The sequence below is a fragment of the Lampris incognitus genome, chromosome 3, assembly GCF_029633865.1.
Source record: "Lampris incognitus isolate fLamInc1 chromosome 3, fLamInc1.hap2, whole genome shotgun sequence".
NCBI classification, from domain to species: Eukaryota; Metazoa; Chordata; class Actinopteri; order Lampriformes; family Lampridae; genus Lampris; species Lampris incognitus.
Window position 1 is genome coordinate 17,256,536 of NC_079213.1, and position 19,350 is coordinate 17,275,885.

Genomic DNA, 19,350 nt, shown 5'->3' on the forward strand with positions numbered 1-19,350 from the left:
TAGTGTGTAAACTAGAGAAGTCAATCTACGGCCTCAAGCAGTCTGGCCGCAATTGGAACTTACTGTTACACGAGTGTTTGACAGGTGATGGTTTTACACAAAACCAATCAGACCATTGTGTGTACTCCAAGGAGTCACAGGAAAGGATGTCATTGGTGTATTGCCCTACAGACGAAATGGTTGCGGATGTAATGACGAAGCCCGCATCCAAGGTAAAACTGAAGACATTTGCTAAGGCAATGTTTGGTGTGTGAAATGTGAGTGGTATGGGTTATACCAAGTTTTTTTTTTTATTTTGTTCTATAAATATGAAAAGGTATACAGTAAGCTCATGATTCATAAGTGGGAGTGTTGAGATATAACACCAGTGTATTTGTATGACTGTGTTACTGTGTACTATTATTTTGTTTACGACTTTGTCCACAAGTGGGCGGTGTTGCGCTTGCATGCGTGATTGATTACGTCACTGAGACGCTGTTCATTTTCTTCTTCTCCCAAAACTACCGAATAAACGGAGGCTGCATTTTTTCCCTCCAGCAGAAGTTCGGTAGTCAGTACGATTCTTTATAACGGTTTAATAATCCACTTCATCTGCGCAGAGATAGACATAAAGTATTAGTCTAGTCTTCTAACAGCAGTCGCTTTTTTCGTATTTTTTCTCACTAGATAAAAGCAATCTTGCACTTATCTTGCACATTTATCTCATCTCACCAACTCCACCAAATATCCGCTTTGCATATTATATATTTTCACTACTCTCCCACAACTTACGATCGTCTGTTTAAACGCGACTCACTCTGCTTGCCTACAGCTGGGGCGGGGGCAGTTACACATAGTACACGCGCGCGCGCGCGCAGGTCGCACGAAGGGCTCCAGTGACAGAGAAGCGATGGCGGAGAGAAAATGGTCAAAAGTTTGGCTCTATTTCACTAGAGCCGACAATGAAACAGCCCGTTGCCACAGTTGTGATACTACGTAGTGTCAAATATGCGCTTTGTATATTAGGCTGTATGTCCGCTATTCTCCCAGAAAGGACGAGAGGTCTGTCTCTCAACGTGACTGCATGCCTGCAAGCTGTGTGTGTGTGTGTGTGTGTGTGTGTGTGTGTGTGTGTGTGTGTGTGTGTGAGTGAGTGAGTGAGTGCGCTGAGGGCAGAGAGGCGGGGCTCTGGGCAGTGAGTGACACACAAACAGATAAACACAGGCGCACGTGCTTGCGACGCTAGGAGGCTCCGTGTGACGTGATGGCGGAGAGAGCAAAACGTCCTAAAGTTTAGCTTTATTTCACTAGAGCTGACAAATGAAACGGCCCGTTGCCACAATAGTGATAAGCATTTTGCATGCAAGGGTGGCAACACCAGCAATCTTTCAGAGCACCTTGCCAAAGTGCACCATCTCTTCATTCGAGAGGACAAGTGTACGGTACCGATAAGAGTACCATTAAAGTACCGAACCGATAAGCAGTACCGTTAAGAGTAGTACCGATATGACCCTTTAGGGGCCCAACCCTACTGTTGGGCGAAGGACAAAGAGAGGGGGAAGGCATGTCCAGAGGCAGCTAGAGAGGAGGAAGGGTAGGCGTGTGGAGGTGAGAGTCGGAACTTTGAATGTTGGCACTATGACTAGTAAAGGGAGAGAGCTGGCTGACATGATGGAAAGAAGAAAGGTAGGCATACTGTGTGTGCAAGAGACCAGGTGGAAGGGGAGTAAGGCCAGGAGTGTCGGAGGTGAAACTCTTCTACCATGGCGCGAATGGGAGGAGAAATGGGGTAGGGGTAATTCTGAAGGAAGAGTATGTCAAGAGCATGCTGGAGGTGGAGTGTCAGACAGAGTGACGAGTATGAAGCTGGAAATCGAAGGTGTATTGCTGAATGTTATCAGCGCATATGTCCCGCAAGTTGGGTGTGAGATGGACGAAAAAGAAGAATTCTCGAGTGAGTTGGACGACGTGGTGGAGAGGGTACCCAAGGAGGAGAGAGTGGTGATTGGAGCAGACTTCAATGGACATGTTGGTGAAGGGAACAGAGGTGATGATGAGGTGATGGGAAGGTATGGAGTCAAGGAGAGAAATGTGGAAGGACAGATGGTGGTTGATTTTGCGAAAAGGATGGAAATGGCTGTGGTGAATACATATTTCAAGAAGAGGGAGGAACACAGGGTGACGTACAAGAGTGGAGGAAAGTGCACACAGGTGGACTATATCTTATGTAGAAGGCGCCATCTAAAAGGGATTGGAGACTGCAAGGTGGTGACAGGGGAGAACGTAGCTAGGCAGCATCGGATGGTGGTCTGTAGGATGACTTTGGAGACCAAGAAGAGGAAGCGAGTGAAGACACAGCCGAAGATCAAATGGTGGAAGTTGAAGAAGGAAGACTGTTGTGTGGAGTTCAGGCAGGAGTTAAGACAGGCACTGGGTGGTAGTGAAGAGTTGCCAGATGGCTGGGCAAGCACTGCAGAAATAGTGAGGGAGATGACTAGGAAGCTACTTGGTGTGTCATCAAGCCAGAGGAAGGAAGAAAAGGATACTTGGTGGTGGAATGAGTAAGTACAGCAAAGTATACAGAGGAAAAGGTTGGCAAAGAAGAAGTGGGATAGTCAGAGAGATGAAGAAAGTAAACAGGAGTACAAGGAGATGCAGCGTAAAGCAAAGAGAGGGGTGGCAAAGGCAAAGGAAAAGGCGTATGGTGAGTTGTATGACAGGTTAGACACCAAGGAAGGAGAAAAGGACTTGTACAGGTTGGCTAGACAGAGGGACCGAGCTGCAAAGGATGTGCAGCAAGTTAGGGCGATCAAGGATAGAGATGGAAATGTGCTGACAAGCGAGGACAGTGTGCTAAGAAGGTGGAAGGAGTACTTTGAGGGGCTGATGAATGAAGACAATGAGAGAGAGAGAAGGTTGGATGATGTAGGGATAGTGAATCAGGAAGTTCAGTGGATTAACAAGGAGGAAGTGAGGGCAGCTATGAAGAGGATGAAGAGTGGAAAGGCAGTTGGTCCTGATGACACACCTGTGGAGGCATGGAGATGTTTAGGAGAGATGGCAGTGGAGTTTTTAACTAGATTGTTTAACACAATCCTGGAAAGTGAGAGGATGCCTGAAGAGTAGAGAAGAAGCATACTGGTACCGATTTTCAAGAACAAGGGCGATGTGCAGAACTGTAGCAACTACAGAGGTATAAAGTTGACCAGCCACAGCATGAAGATTTGGGAAAGAGTAATAGAAGCTAGGTTAAGAGGACAGGTGATGATCAGCGAGCAGCAGTATGGTTTCATGCCACAAAAGAGCACCACAGATGTGATGTTTGCTTTGAGAATGTTGATTGAGAAGTATAGAGAAGGCCAGAAAGAGTTGCATTGTGTCTTTGTAGATTTAGAGAAAGCATACGACAGGGTGCCGAGAGAGGAGGTGTGGTATTGTATGTGGAAGTCAGGAGTTGCAGAGAAGTACGTAGGAGTGGTGCAGGATATGTATGAGGGAAGTGTGACAATGGTGAGGTGTGTGGTTGGAATGACAGATGGGTTCAAGTTGGAGGTGGGATTACATCAAGGATCGGCTCTGAGCCCTTTCTTGTTTGCAATGGTGATGGACAGGTTGACAGACAAGATCAGGCAGGAGTCTTCATGGACAATGATGTTCGAGGATGAAATTGTGATCTTTAGCGAGAGTAGGGTGCAGGTTGAGGAGAGCCTGGAGAGGTGGAGGTATGCACTGGAGAGAAGAGGAAGGAAAGTCAGTAGGAGCAAGACGGAATACCTATGCGTGAATGAGAGGGAGGACAGTGGAATGGTCAGGATGCAAGGAGTGGAGGTGACAAAGGCATTTGAGTTTAAATACTTGGGGTCAACTATCCAAAGTAACGGGAGTGCAGTAGAGAGGTAAAGAAGAGAGTGCAGGCAGGTTGGAGTGGGTGGAGAAGAGTGTCAGGAGTGATTTGCGACAGAAGGGTACCAGCAAGAGCTAAAGGGAAGGTTTACAAGATGGTTGTGAGACCAGCTATGTTATATGGTTTGGAGACAGTGGCACTGACGAAAAGACAGGAGGTGGAGCTGGAGGTGGCAGAGTTGAAGATGCTAAGATTTTCACTGGGAGTAACGAAGAAGGACAGGATTAGGAAGGATTATATTAGAGGGACCGCTCAGGTTGGACGGTTTGGAGACAAAGCAAGAGAGGCAAGATTGAGATGGCTTGGACATGTGTGGAAGAGAGATGCTGGTTATATTGGGAGGACACTGAATATGGAGCTGCCAGGAAAGGGGAAAAGAGGAAGGCCAAAGAGGAGGTTTGTGGATGTGGTGAGGGAAGACATGCAGGTGGCCGGTGTGACAGAGGAAGACGCAGAAGACAGGAAGAAATGGAAACGGATGATCCGCTGTGGCGACCCCTAACGAGAGCAGCCGAAAGTAGTAGTAGTAGTTCGTGTCCATTCACCGGCATAACTGACCTGTTCTTTTTTCTTCCCTTGCCACCAGTTCTTGCAGCCATTGCATTCAAATCAGTCGGAAATAGACTGACCAGGCACCCCGCTTTGCATTTTTACTGGACAGGGTATTGCAGCGAATTCGGGGGGGGGGGGGGCAGCCAGGGAACCGTCGCCACAACGACGAACCCGTGTCTCCTGCACCACAGGCGATAACGTTAACCAGTCGACAAAAGGATCAGCTAACGGGTCTACTCATCCGTGCCCGCCACACTACCCCCCTCCTTCGGGAAGCGCGCTCCGTATGCCCTCACGCCTCTGGGCACACGCGCTTCCGATGGCCTCACGGTCTCTCCATCCCACTTCTGACACCAATGTGGCAAAATCGGGGGGGGGGCAACCACAAGAACCACCGCAGCCAGGACGCGAACCCGTATCTCTCGCACCGCGAGAGACATCGCTAACCGCTCGACTAAATATCTGACATCCGTGCACGCTACAGTATAGTCTCTTACTTGCCCAGTGTCCCATACGCGTTTCTCTTTTTAAAAATTATAGTGATAATGATAATCACTGACATTCTCTGCTTAGACTTCACGCTCGTGTCGCAGAATTTATCTGGTCGTAAATTAACACCTTCTTTTGTTGTAAAACTACACCATGGCACATAATATTAGTCAAAATACTCTGATAAGATTTTCTGATTTTCCAATAGAATCCTATAGGATTCTATTGGAAAGAAGAATTTCTGTCACCTCCATCAGGCTCTGACTGAAAAATGTTCCCCCTACTGGAAGTCTAAAGTAAAGCTATTGCATCGTGTGGTTTGTCTGACAAAAATATCAATTGAAAAAAAAAATCTTACAGGAATGCGTTCCCAGCTGGAAATCTATAGTCTATTGTTTCCTTGGAAATATGAAGATCATATGAAATAATGGTTAAAAAATTGCTGTTTCTACCACAACCTACTTCTGTTTTTTTTCTGTTTTTTTCTACTTTTTTTCTCTTCATCTGTTTTCCCCAACTTAACGTCGAAACAAGTTTGTGCTCATTACAAAATTTAAAAAAAATGTAACTTTGCACATTGTACACATAAACGGTATTGATCAACCACTTTTATTTTTTGTATTTATTAACCAGGGAGAGAGTGAAGGCAAAGGCCAAGGATCAAATGGTGAAAGTTGAAGCAGAAAGACTGCTGTGTGGAGTTCAGGGAGGAGTTAAAACAGGCACTGGTAGTGAAGAGTTGCCGGATGGTAGGGCAACCACTGCAGAAATAGTGAGGGGGACAGCTAGGAAGGTACTTGGTGTGTCATCAGGACAAAGGAAGGAAGACAAGGAGACTTGATGGTAGAATGAGAAGTACAGCAAAGTATACAGAGAATCAGCAACACTTTGTCATTTCACCTCATGTATTTGCGCACATGAAGTGAAAGGAAATGCCATTTCCCCCAGTCCAGAGCAGTGCAACATACTGAATATTAATGGGTCTCTTACTGGTAATGCAAATGATATATCTAAATTTTGTTATGATTACTATTCCAATCTACACAGAACTGTGCATGCGCGAACATGCGCGTGCGTGTTCGCGTGTTCGCTTACACGCAGATCCGAAACTGTACTGCAGATGTGCAAAGACGCACGTGCGTGCACGCATGCATGTGCGCGTACACGTCACGCGCACGCCTTGCCAGCAGATGGCGATATAGCGTCATTTATCCAAGTACGTTCATTTTTAAACTGGATTTACACAGGTTCATTTTTAAACAAGTACGTTCAAGTTTAAACTGGATAATATCGCTCAGTTCAAGCTGAAAAAAACAGAAATATTACGTTTTTGTCACGTATCTGGAAAAACCCAAAAGCAGACGGGACAACCAGGTAAGGGAAGAAATCAAGTATTTATTGAAGTGGCCGATCCCAGGGGTAGAGCAGGAGTTGGCTCAGTGGCAGGGTGACTGGCAGGCTGAAGTCTGGTCCACAGTGGAGGCTTCTTAAGGGTGAGGGCGATTGCTTGATGGCCATCAGGTGTGCCGGGGTGAAGGAGGGGTGAGCAGGTGTCAAGGGAGAGGGGGTGATTGCTTGATGGCCAGCAGGTGTGCCAGGGTGAAGGAGAGGTGAGCAGGTGTCAAGGGCGAGGGGCTGTGACAGTTTTATGTATTTGTTTTTTTTTTTTTTTTTTTTTTTTTTGCAAGTTCAGTCAAACTGAAGATATTCGTAAATTTACAAAATCAACTTTACCTGAATTTTTACTTTCTTCCTAAAGCATGTGCGATTTGTCCGGTCTCATTGTGAGACAGGTTCAAAAACGGCCGATATTACGGTCTTGTGACCAACCACCTTGGACAAAAGTCTGACAATGTCAGAAATATAGGTTTGTAGAGCCGAAGTAACGGAGAAGACCGTAGGTTCACACTTTAGCCGTGTAGGCAACTTTCTTTAATCCACGGTAAATCAGCGAGACAAACAAAACCCACAGCTCGACTGAGCGGAGGTGGCAAGAATAACCAGAAAACTGGCTGGACAACCATAACTTAACCCTGCGTTAACCTGCCAGGGCAACCATGATTTAACCCTTAGTTCCTGGGTTGAATTCTGTCCCCAATACGTGTCCACCACATGAGCCCCCCCAGAATTCGCCCTAGTAATCGAAGTCAGGCAGGCGCGGGTGGACGACAGGCCGTCCGCGGCGGCTCCGGATAACAGGGGCCGGAGTGTCTGTGGGAGGCATTGACGCGGGCCTGTGGAGGTCGGCCTGAGGAGCAGAAGAGGCAGCTCGGGCCTCCACGGGGGGAGGAGGCGGAGCCGGGGGACGACCGCGACGAGGAGGTTGGGCTAACTCCAACGGCTGCGTCAAGTCCAGGTGTGCGGGTTTAACTCGGTCCACTGAAACATGCTCGGCCGTGCCCCCAAAATCCACCACCAGGTGCTTAGTTCCCCGTTCCAGGACGCGGAAGGGGCCGTCATAAGGGGGTTGCAGAGGGGGGCGGTGTGCGTCGTGACGGATGAACACGTAGTCCGCTGACTGCAGACCTGGGGGCACCTGGGACACCGGAGCGCCGTGTTGGGCGGTAGGGACGGGTGTGAAAGCTCTGACCCCGTCCAGCAAGGAGGCTCGTTGGTCCACAGCTGACCAGGGACGCGTTGCATTGGGCATGAAATCGCCTGGGACTCGCAGCGGCGTGCCGTACACCAGCTCCGCAGAGGAGGCTTGTAGGTCTTCCTTCGGGGCGGTCCGCAGGCCCAGCATGACCCATGGGAGCTTGTCAACCCAGTTGCAGTCCTTGAGAGTAGCCCGAAGCGCAGCCTTCATGGACCGGTGGAAGCGCTCACATAGGCCGTTCGCCTGAGGGTGGTAGGCGGTAGTGCGATGAAGCTTGACGCCCAGAGCCTCACCCACAGCATTCCATAGCTCTGAGGTAAACTGTGGCCCACGGTCAGATGAAAGGTCGGAAGGCGTACCGAAACGTGAGACCCACGACCCAATAAAAGCCCGGGCCACATCAGCAGACGTCGTGGATGCCAGGGGAACAGCTTCAGGCCAGCGCGTAGTCCTGTCCACCACAGTGAAGAGGTAGGTGAACCCATGGGAGGGGGGTAGGGGACCAACCAGGTCGACATGGACATGGTCAAATCGTCTCTCCGGCACTGCGAAGCGTTCCAGGGGCGCCTTAATGTGGCGGTGTATCTTAGCCCGCTGACAGGCAACACACGAGTCGGCCCACGCTTTCACGTCTCTCTTAAGTCCCTCCCACACAAACTTAGCAGAGGTCAGGCGCACGGATGGCTTACCGCCTGGATGAGAGAGGCCGTGCACAGCTTCAAATACGGGGCGTCTCCAGCTGTGCGGGACGATGGGCCTGGGCTGTCCTGTGGAGACGTCACACAGGAGGGTGACACCTGTGTCGCTGAAAGGAACGTCCTGCAGGCGGAGCCCCGTGTCGGAGGCCCGGAGACGGAGGATGCTCGGGTCCGTGGCCTGGTCAGCAGCCATCTGTGCATAGTCAAGGCCTAGGTGGACCGCTCCAATCACTGCCCTAGACAGGCAGTCAGCTACCTGGTTAGACTTACCAGCGACGTGCTGGATGTCGGTAGTGAATTCCGAAATGTAGGAGAGTTGTCGCTGCTGGCGAGCGGACCATGGCTCGGCCGTCTTGGACATGGCAAACGTGAGGGGCTTGTGGTCCACGTACGCAGTAAACTCGCGGCCCTCTAGCAGGAAACGGAAATGCCGGACGGCGAGCCAGAGACCGAGGAGTTCCCTGTCAAAAGTACTATACTTGCGCTCTCGGGGTGTAAGCTGGCGACTGAAAAAGGCCAAAGGCTGCCAAGCCCCCCCCCCCCACTGTTCGTGAACCGCACCAACAGCATAGTCCGATGCATCCGTGGTTATGGAAATAGGCGCTGTAGGTGAAGGATGCGCTAGCAGGGTAGCCTGGGAGAGCGCAGCTTTAGTCTCGGTGAACGCACGGTCCCGCTCTGCTGTCCAGTCGACCGCCTGGTTGGGGGACATGCCTTTCAGCGCCTCGTACAGCGGCCGGATGATAAAGGCGGCTCGAGGAATGAAGCGGTGGTAGAATGTCACCATCCCGATGAACTCCCTGAGCGCACGAGCTGTTTGGGGGCGCGGAAAGGCCGCCACCGCTTCCACCTTTGAGGGCAGGGGGACTGCCCCGTCCCCAGTGATGCGGTGCCCGAGGAAATCAATGGCTGTCAGCCCGAACCGGCACTTCGCCGGGTTGACGATCAGCCCATGCTGGCTGAGGCGTGTGAAGAGGGCATGAAGATGGGACAGGTGTTCTTCCTCGGAGGCGCTGGCGATGAGTATGTCGTCCAAATAGACGAAGATGAAAGGAAGGCCACGGAGCACTGAATCCATCAGCCGCTGAAAGGACTGGGCCGCGTTTTTGAGTCCAAATGGCATTCGTAGGAATTCAAATAGGCCGAATGGGGTTGTCACCGCTGTCTTGGGGATGTCTGAGGGGTGCACGGGAACTTGATGATAACCACGGACCAGGTCGACTTTTGAGAAGACGCATTTGCCAGACAGGTTTGCAGAAAAGTCCTGGATATGCGGGACAGGATAGCGGTCAGGCGTGGTGGCGTCATTTAGTCGGCGGTAGTCCCCGCATGGGCGCCAACCTCCATCAGGCTTAGCGACGATGTGGAGTGGGGACGCCCACGGGCTGTCAGAGCGGCGGATGATCCCCATGCGTTCCAGGTGCTCGAACTCAGATTTGGCAATGGCGAGTTTGGCGGGGTCGAGACGCCTGGCTCTGGCGTAGACCGGGGGCCCCTTCGTAGCAATGTGATGCTCCACCCCATGCTTAGCGGTGGGTGCAGAGAAGGTAGGCTGGGTGAGGTCAGGGAACTCAGCGAGGAGGCGGGTGAACTTGTCTGCCTCTGAGAGAGAGTTGGCTAGACCTGCATAGGCCGCTTCCCTCCGCGTACATGCGAAGGAGGAGAAGGTTAAGGCATCGACCAGACGGCTGTTCTGAATGTCCACTAGCAAACCGTAAGCGCACAAAAAATCAGCTCCGAGGAGGGGAAGCGTTACATTGGCCATGACGAACTCCCACGTGAAACGTTGTCCACCAAAACACAGTTCTACAGACCGCACGCCGTAGGTGTGGATAGGGCTGCCGTCAGCCGTCGCCAACTGGGGACCCCGCTCCCCGCCCATGATGTCGACGTCAGTAGCAGGGAGCACGCTTCTCTGTGCGCCCGTGTCACAAAGAAATCGCCGACCGGAGATGGTGTCGAGGATGAAGAGTAGCCTGCTCGTATCGCCAACACTCATGGCCACTACTGAGTGTTGGCCCTCTCGTTTCCCGTCGGCCTGTAGTTGCAGGGGGAACGGCACCGTTTAGCTTTCGCACCAAATCGAGCGTGGTACATACAGAGTCCAGAGGGCTTGTAGCGGTCTGATGCTGTGGCGCCACCGTCGGGCCACGCCCGCGATGTCGGCGGGGGGCCAGTGAAGGTAGGAGCCAGCACCCCGGCATGGGAGGAACGTTGTGTAGCGACGAAGAATCGGTCAGCCTCCTTTGCCAGCTCACGGGGATCAGTGATGGTGGAGTTAGCGAGCGCAGTCTGGACGTGGGGCGGCATGTTGCGCAGAAACAGCTCCATAAACAGGAAACATGGCTTTTCTTGACCCAGTAGGTTTAACATCCTGCTCATTAGCTCCGATGGTTTGCCATCTCCCAAGCCCTGAATTGCGAAGAGGCGACGTGCTCTCTCCGTTGCTGACAGTTCAAAAGTGTCAAGGAGGAGATGTTTAAGTGCGGCGTATTTACCATCGGCCGGTGGGTTGGTTATGAAACCGCTTATCCTGGAAGCCGTAGCGCACCCCAGCGCTGCCACTACGTAGTAGTACCTGGTCTCGTCTGCTGTTATGTCTCTGAGCGCGAACTGCGCCTCAGCCTGCGCGAACCATGTAGCCGCGGAAGACTCCCAAAACTCCGGCAGTTTAATTGCAACGGCGTTCGTAGCCATAATGTGTGTGGTTTCAGAAAACTTATCCGAAAACCGACGTCGGGGTCACCAGTGTAGAGCCGAAGTAACGGAGAAGACCGTAGGTTCACACTTTAGCCGTGTAGGCAACTTTCTTTAATCCACGGTAAATCAGCGAGACAAACAAAACCCACAGCTCGACTGAGCGGAGGTGGCAAGAATAACCAGAAAACTGGCTGGACAACCATAACTTAACCCTGCGTTAACCTGCCAGGGCAACCATGACTTAACCCTTAGTTCCTGGGTTGAATTCTGTCCCCAATACGTGTCCACCACAGGTTGATCATATCACAATGTGACCCAGCAGTAACTTGTAATTTATTTGCTGCACAATCTTTGCTGGCACTAAACACAGACTGTTAGCGTCTGTGACCCAAATGCGATGGATTCAACAAACCGAGCTAAAACGACTGCGGCGACTATTGAAAGGACTCGATTCCTGCTTGGCGTCAGTTTTTCTTGCTGTTGTTTTATTTTTATTTTTTTCCAGCACCTGTAAATCATATTTGTTTGTGAGACGTCCAACTTTTTTGTCCAACTTTTTTCCATGGAATATTCTGATCAAACTGGGACCAGTAAGCTGCCACCTATGGAGAAGTGGTAAACTCCCTATGAAAAAGAGTATGGACAGCCTTATTGATTTTTATGGCTTCAGTGAAGCAACCCCAGCATCTCTCCTCCACCTATATGTCCAAGCCATCTCAACCTTGCCTCTCTGGCTTTGGCTCCAAACCGCACAACCTGAGCGGTCCCTCTATCATTCCTAAACTTGAAGCTCGAGTAAATCAATAATCAGTAATCTTGATTATTGATTTAGTCAAAAAAAATAAAGAAAGAAAATCAATAATCTTTATAGGTGATTCTACCTGAGAGGCATTTTTAAGAAATAATAATGTATCATCTGCCAACTGACTTATAAGATTATGATCAGCAACAGAACCTTCTAACCTACTGGATTTAATATAATGGCAAAAAACCTGAGCCACCAGGAGGAAAAGGACAACAAACAAAAAAACAGAAACAGGGCAACCTTGTTTCACCCCTCACTTTAGAGAAAATCTTTGAGTTGTCACACGTTTTAGTTTAACTGAGTTATTACCATTAACACAGACAATTTTCATAGCGTTACAAAAATATGTCCCAAAACAAAAGCTTTCTAGACAATAAACAAATCAAAGGATGTTTTACGCAGTCAAATGCTTTGCAGAAGTCCTGGCAAAATATGACACTTTTTTCTAGAATTAGATCACAATTGTCTATGACCAATCCAATATCATTGTTAATGTCTACCGCTCATAAATCCAGACTTGATTTTCATCAATTATTGAGTTTGAGACCTGCTTGAATCTTTTAGCTAAAATAATAGCAAACACTTCATAATCATTATTGAGTAACGTTTTTGGTCTCCAATTGTCCAGCAGAAGCAGATCTTTCTTTGGGTTGGGGATTAAACATATTACTCCTTGTGTCATTGTAGTAGAAAGAGAGGAATTCTGGATACTTTTTGAATATACCTCATAAGGAAATGGTGGGAGTAAATCAGAGAATGATTTGTAAAATTCAGCAGCGATACCATCATTACCAGACGATTGTTTTTGAGTGAATGGATGCCCTCCTCCATTTCACCTTCTCATACTGGAGTTTCACGTGATAAACAGTCCTCCTTACTTATAGGATCAAATTCATCAAGATGTTGACTTAACAAAGACCCATTAATATTTAGCTGTAACAAAATATTTTATTTTTCTCTTTGCTTTCCTAATTAAAAAAAATAAAGCTGACATTTTCTCTCCATGTTCCAGCCATTTCAACCTGGATCTTACAAAGGCCCCCTCAGCACTCTCTATACAAGTCTGCAAGCCCAACTCTGCAAGCCCAACAACGTGTTTATCATTCACTTCCTCTGGTGGCAAATTCAACGCAGTATCACACGTTTTCGTTACATACCGCTCATGTACGATTCCAGCTCATCCTGGTTAACAGTTTTTTTCTACTTGTTCCACTCTACGTTCCAGGTTCCAGACCAGTCAGGTCGGCAGTGATCAACTCATTTTGAAAATTTACTACTTCTTCTCTCGGTTTACCGGTGGATCGCAATCAACTTTAAGATGCATACCGCCACCTACTGTACAAGAGTGTGTAACATCATGTCATTTTACCCTATTAAATTCTACCCGTTAACCTTGTGTCACTTAAAAAAAAATAGAGTGCCTTCCTTGTGATTTTAATCCCCTCTCCCTCTCCTTCTCTTCCCAGCATCCCCATCAGTTTCCACTCCCGTCCAGCCTCTCGGACTTTATCGTGTAACCTTTCTCTTTCTACTTCTTACATGTTACAATGTAATATTCCATGTTCAGCGTTGTCTTTAACGCCACAGTTCTAACACTTATCACTGTCCCTTTTCTCCATTATAAACAAAGTGCCATTTAGTCCTGTGTGATCCAATCTTAGTCTTGTTACGATGATCTCCTCCCTTCTGTTCCTTTCTTTATAATTCTTTGTTATGACAGATTTTTGTATTTTGTAATACCCCCTTCCTTTCTGGTCTTCATCCCACCTTTTCTGCCATAGCTCCATTCCTTTCCTCTTAATCACTGCTTTTCCTTCTCCTTTTCCAAGTGGAACTGATACTGTTATTTCTTTTTAGAATGCCGCTTTTGTTAATTTATCTGCACACTCGTTCCCTTTCAGTTCCTCACGTGCTGGTACCCAACAGAGCTGTACGTCTATACCACCTCTGTGTAGTCCTAGTAAATTATGGTAAATTTCAATGATCAAGTCTTCTCTGACAGTTTTTGTTGACTGTATACTCTCCAAGACTGCTGTTGGGTCTGTACATATCACCACCCTATCAGGTCTGACCTCTTCACCCCACTGTAACCCAATAATGACTGCCACTACTTCTGCTGTATATACTGATAACTGGTCAGATATTCTTTTGGAAATAGATATTTTAAACTCAGTGACATACACACCAATTCCCACACATTCCTGTTTGCTCTTGGAACTATCTGTGTAGATTTTGATACAACTGTGATAACTATTACTCAGGTATACACTTGTTTTAATTCCCACTTCATTCATTCGCCATTCTCTTTTCTTTTCCAGGATACTCATGTCTATCTTTACTTCTGGGAACCCTCTTTGTTCCAGTACATGTGATAGCCTACGAACTATTATCTTCCCCATCCATTTACATACATGATATGTCAACGCTATGGGCCTATAATTACCAGGATTGCCAGGATCCTTCCCTGGCTTGATGAATCGTAATATGACTGCCCTTTTCCAACAACTCGGCAGCATTCCCTCCCTCCAGATTTTATTAAAAGTTCTCAGCACTAACTTCAATGTTTCCACTGGCAGCTGCCGGAACATGGCATAGCATAACTGGTCTTGTCCTGGGGCTGTATATCCCATATCTTGTAAGGCTATTTTAAGTTCTGACATTGTAAAGTCTATATCCAGAGTTGACATCTCATCCTCTCTCTTTCCCTCACGTTCTCATTCTCTCCGAGTACATGCTCTTTCTACTGCCTGTGGAAATCAACAAGGTGCTCACCACTATGTTCTGCAGCAAATGCCCTACCAACCTTTCTCAAACACTGCCAGCCTCTCCCCATCAACCAATGCTGGGTTTTTAACCGACTTCTTTCTCCCACTGATTTGCTTGAACATGGACCAGACATCCCCTAACTTTATTCCTCTGCCAACGGTGGAACAGACTTCTCTCCATGTCCTCTTTTTTGTGTGTTTACTTATCCTACGAGCCAATAGCCTTTTCCTTTGGTACTCTGTAACATTCTGTTGTGACATGTTTTTCTTCAAAGCTCTGAATGCCCGGTTTCGTTCTTTTACAGCTCTGCTGCATTCCTCGTTCCACCAAGGCACCACTTTCAAACAGAACACTGTGTTGTTCTCTTTCATATACACAAATTTGCTGCATTTAGAATATGCTCTGTAACTTGAGTTGAGCATTCCTCTATGCTTCCTTCTAGTGTTACCAAGCGTGCTGACTCCTTCCAACATATCTTGAATTTCACCACCTGGTGCTTTGGTAAAACTGACTGGGAGAACTGTACTTCCTTCTAGTATATTAACACCCGTCCCACGTAGCTATATAGTTTTCACTGTATAACTGGGGTTTGTAGTACGATGGGCGGGGCCCTGGGTACTTTTAACAAACGGCTGTTTCACTTGACTACGTCAAGCAGCAAAATAAAATAGCACGTGCATTGGTTATTGTTACCATAGACATATAAAGAGTAGACGCCGCATCGACCGCTACTGCCTATTGGCGCTGACGAGCCGTGGGGCCGCCATCTTGGACCGGTCGCCCGCTCCACTCAGTGTAATGTGTTTGGCAGGCGCAATGAACTGTCAACGCAGTTAATCAATCATAACTCGCTGAATACCAAACTGATTTCCACGCCTTTTTTGTTGCTGAAAACGTCATACATGTAGCTATGATACAGGACACATGGTTTGACGTATTTTAATATTCATAGTTGGCTTAACAGTAATAGAATATTCTGATATATGATGTATGTGATGTATAATAGGTAGCTACCGTATTGTTCTGAATATAAGACGGGGTTTTTACCCTGGAAATACGTATGAAAAAGTGGGGGTCGTCTTACATTCGAGGTCTAGACTTTTGAATGTCAATATACATTCTCACTCAGTCAGATTTGTTTCAAGACCGTTCTAAAATTAGACCACTTCGATGGTTAATGCAGTTATTGAAATGTTGAAATGGTTATTTTTTCACTATGAGATGGATAGTCTCAATAGTCTACAGTTTATTTTCATTTGTATGCCATTTAAATACCATAAGTCATTCATTTACAAATGTATTTACATTTTTTATTCAAATGTGACAATTTCATCTAAAATATATTGAAAACATAATTTTATTTAAAAGCTGTTAAACAGACTACCTTGTTTTATTCAATGTGTTTTTATTATCATTATTTTCAAATATAATGTTTTTCTTTATAAAACTAATATTTGCTCTTCAAAAAGTATTTTTCCAAAAATGAGTCTTGAAAAAGGGGGGGGTCGTCTTATAATCAGGGTCGTCTTATATTCGGAACAATACGGTATTTAGCAAAACACTCTATAAATATATATATACACACACACACGCTAAAATATGATAGAGAGGCAGAAGCAGATAGTGGCAGTAAAGTCAGCTATTTTAATAAGTTGAAGAAACAATATATGATTAGGCTATATAAATATATAAACAATATATGAACACATTATATCTACAGTATATATAACAACAATATATGTTATATATAAGAGAAAATGAAAATATATATAAATCCCCGCCCCAAACCATATTTACACATGTACAAAGTTGCTTACATAGGTGACCAGTACACTACACACAATGGACAAACGTAAATACTGACAACACAAAATATTTACATGTGAGGGTAGGACGTATACAGTGTTTGTGTGTGTGTGTGTGTGTGTGTGTGTGTGTGTGTGTGTATAATAAAGTGGTATAATACTGTAATAATATCGTAATTATATCCAATAGTATGATGTAATAATAAATACAGATATACATATATATTTTAAAGAGAGATAAATATATAAACAATGTAGCATAACAATGTAGGGGAAAAAATAAAAGTTGCTAATTAAAGTTTGACATGAAACCCCTAAAACCCTTGAAAGAGAACTGTTTTGCAGAGTTTCTTTCTCGTGCTCCCTTTCTGCAGGTCAAGAGAGGTGAGTTTTGCAATGTGGTGCAACCTTATCTTGAGAAACACAGACACAACCAAAGACAACAAGTTGTAGTGGTGGTTGTCGATGCCAAACTGTGTCTCCTCAATGTGTTCCCCAAGCAGAAAAACATCCTCCGTGCCAATCTCCTCTCGGACGATGTGGGTGACTGTAGACAGCTTTGGAGTTTGCTTTGTTGCAGCTTGGTGAATCACCCTCTCTGCAGCTCTCAGCACCTTATAATAATAATAATACATTATATTTATATAGCGCTTTACATAGTGCGCAAAGACACTTTACAGAACAGAGAAAATAAGAACAAAGAACAAAGCAACTTTAATATACAAAGATTAAAATATTTTTTAAAACAAGATAATGAAATCAAACCTTCACTGTGCCTCGTGATGGAATCACTAGGCCGCCCGCCGTTGTGTTTCAGGGCTAGAAGGCGGCGGGCAGCTCTCGTCAAATGATGATGGCACAGCATCTCTGACAAGTCTCGCACGGCACACATCACAGGACAGCTTTCGCACTATAACTTTTTTAAATAACTGCGTATCGCGCCAATTTTTTGGGAGAAGGGAGAGGTCTTATAAACACACACACTGACTTAATTGCATCACGTCCTGTTTTGTTTCCTTCGAAAAAAGCTCTGTGCTAATTTCGCGGCGTGTTACTTTGGGCCCGGTTCTCCCCTATTTTACTGTTGTTAGGATGGATTACATGTGAATAATACAGCCTGTGCCACCTGTGTAAAATTCGCTGGCCAATATAATACCAGTAACGTTAATATTGTTTTATTTGTACAATAGCATTCTTTTGTCAGTTGTAAAGTCAGCGTTATGGAATATGACTTATAAAGTCTCAGTTCATAGCCGGGTGAACACCGGCACTGAGCATAGCCTACCTAGCTGGCTACGATTTCGCAGTTGCACATAAATCTACTACTACTACTTTCGGCTGCTCCCGTTAGGGGTCGCCACAGCAGATCATCCGTTTCCATTTCTTCCTGTCTTCTGCGTCTTCCTCTGTCACACCAGCCACCTGCATGTCTTCCCTCACCACATCCATAAACCTCCTCTTTGGCCTTCCTCTTCTCCTCTTCCCTGGCAGCTCCATATTCAGCATTCTTCTCCCAATATACTCAGCATCTCTCCTCCACACAGGTCCAAGCCACCTCAATCTTGCCTCTCTTGCTTTGTCTCCAAACCATCCAACCTGAGCGGTCCCTCTAATATAATCGTTCCTAATGTTGTCCTTCTTCGTTACTCCCAGTGAAAATCTTAGCATCTTCAACTCTGCCACCTCCAGCTCCGCCTCCTGTCTTTTTCTCAGTGCCACTGTCTCCAAACCATATAACATAGCTGGTCTCACAACCATCTTGTAAACGTTCCCTTTAACTCTTGCTGATACCCTTCTGTCACAAATCACTCCTGACACACTTCTCCACCCACTCCAACCTGCCTGCACTCTCTTTTTCACCTCTCTACTGCACTCCCCGTTACTTTGGACAGTTGACCCCAAGTATTTAAACTCAAATGCCTTTGTCACCTCCACTCCTTGCATCCTAACCATTCCACTGTCCTCTCTCTCATTCACGCATAGGTATTCCGTCTTGCTCCAACTGACTTTCATTCCTCTTCTCTCCAGTGCATACCTCCACCTCTCCAGGCTCTCCTCAACCTGCACCCTACTCTCGCTAAAGATCACAATGTCATCCGCGAACATCATCGTCCCCCTGCCTGATCTTGTCCGTCAACCTGTTCATCACCATTGCAAACAAGAAAGGGCTCAGAGCCGATCCTTGATGTAATCCCACCTCCACCTTGAACCCATCTGTCATTCCAACCGCACACCTCACCATTGTCACACTTCCCGCATACGTATCCTGCACCACTCCTACATACTTCTCTGCAACTCCTGACTTCCTCATACAATACCACACCTCCTCTCTCGGCACTCTGTCATAAGCTTTCTCTAAATCTACAAAGACACAATGCAACTCTTTCTGGCCTTCTCTATACTTCTCAATCAACATTCTCAAAGCAAACATCACATCTGTGGTGCTCTTTCGTGGCATGAAACCATAATGCTGCTCGCTGATCACCTCTCCTCTTAACCTAGCTTCTATTACTCTTTCCCAAATCTTCATGCTGTGGCTGATCAACTTTATACCTCTGTAGTTATTACAGTTCTGCACATCGCCCTTGTTCTTGAAAATCGGTACCAGTATGCTTCTTCTCCACTCCTCAGGCATCCTCTCACTTTCCAGGATTGTGTTGAACAATCTAGTTAAAAACTCCACTGCCATCTCTCCTAAACATCTCCATGCCTCCACAGGTATGTCATCTGGACCAACTGCCTTTCCACTCTTCATCCTCTTCATAGCTGCCCTCACTTCCTCCTTGTTAATCCACTGAACTTCCTGATTCACTATCCCTACATCATCCAACCTTCTCTCTCTCTCATTTTCTTCATTCATCAGCCCCTCAAAGTACTCCTTCCACCTTCTTAGCACACTGTCCTCGCTTGTCAGCACATTTCCATCTCTATCCTTGATCGCCCTAACTTGCTGCACATCCTTTGCAGCTTGGTCTCTCTGTCTAGCCAATCGGTGCAAGTCCTTTTCTCCTTCCTTAGTGTCTAATCTGTCATACAACTCACCATACGCCTTTTCC

General features: G+C 46.6%; 1 protein-coding gene across 1 annotated transcript in view; it reads right to left on the bottom strand.

Moving 5' to 3' along the window:
* The window catches only part of LOC130109034 (tetraspanin-8-like), a 35,674-nt gene extending 22,704 nt beyond the window's left edge, over window positions 1-12,970 (bottom strand). The window contains exon 1 of the mRNA XM_056275742.1: window positions 12,881-12,970. The gene's annotated coding sequence lies outside the window, so the exon portion shown is untranslated. The remainder of the gene's footprint in view (window positions 1-12,880) is intronic.
* Between the last annotated feature and the right edge of the window lie 6,380 nt (window positions 12,971-19,350).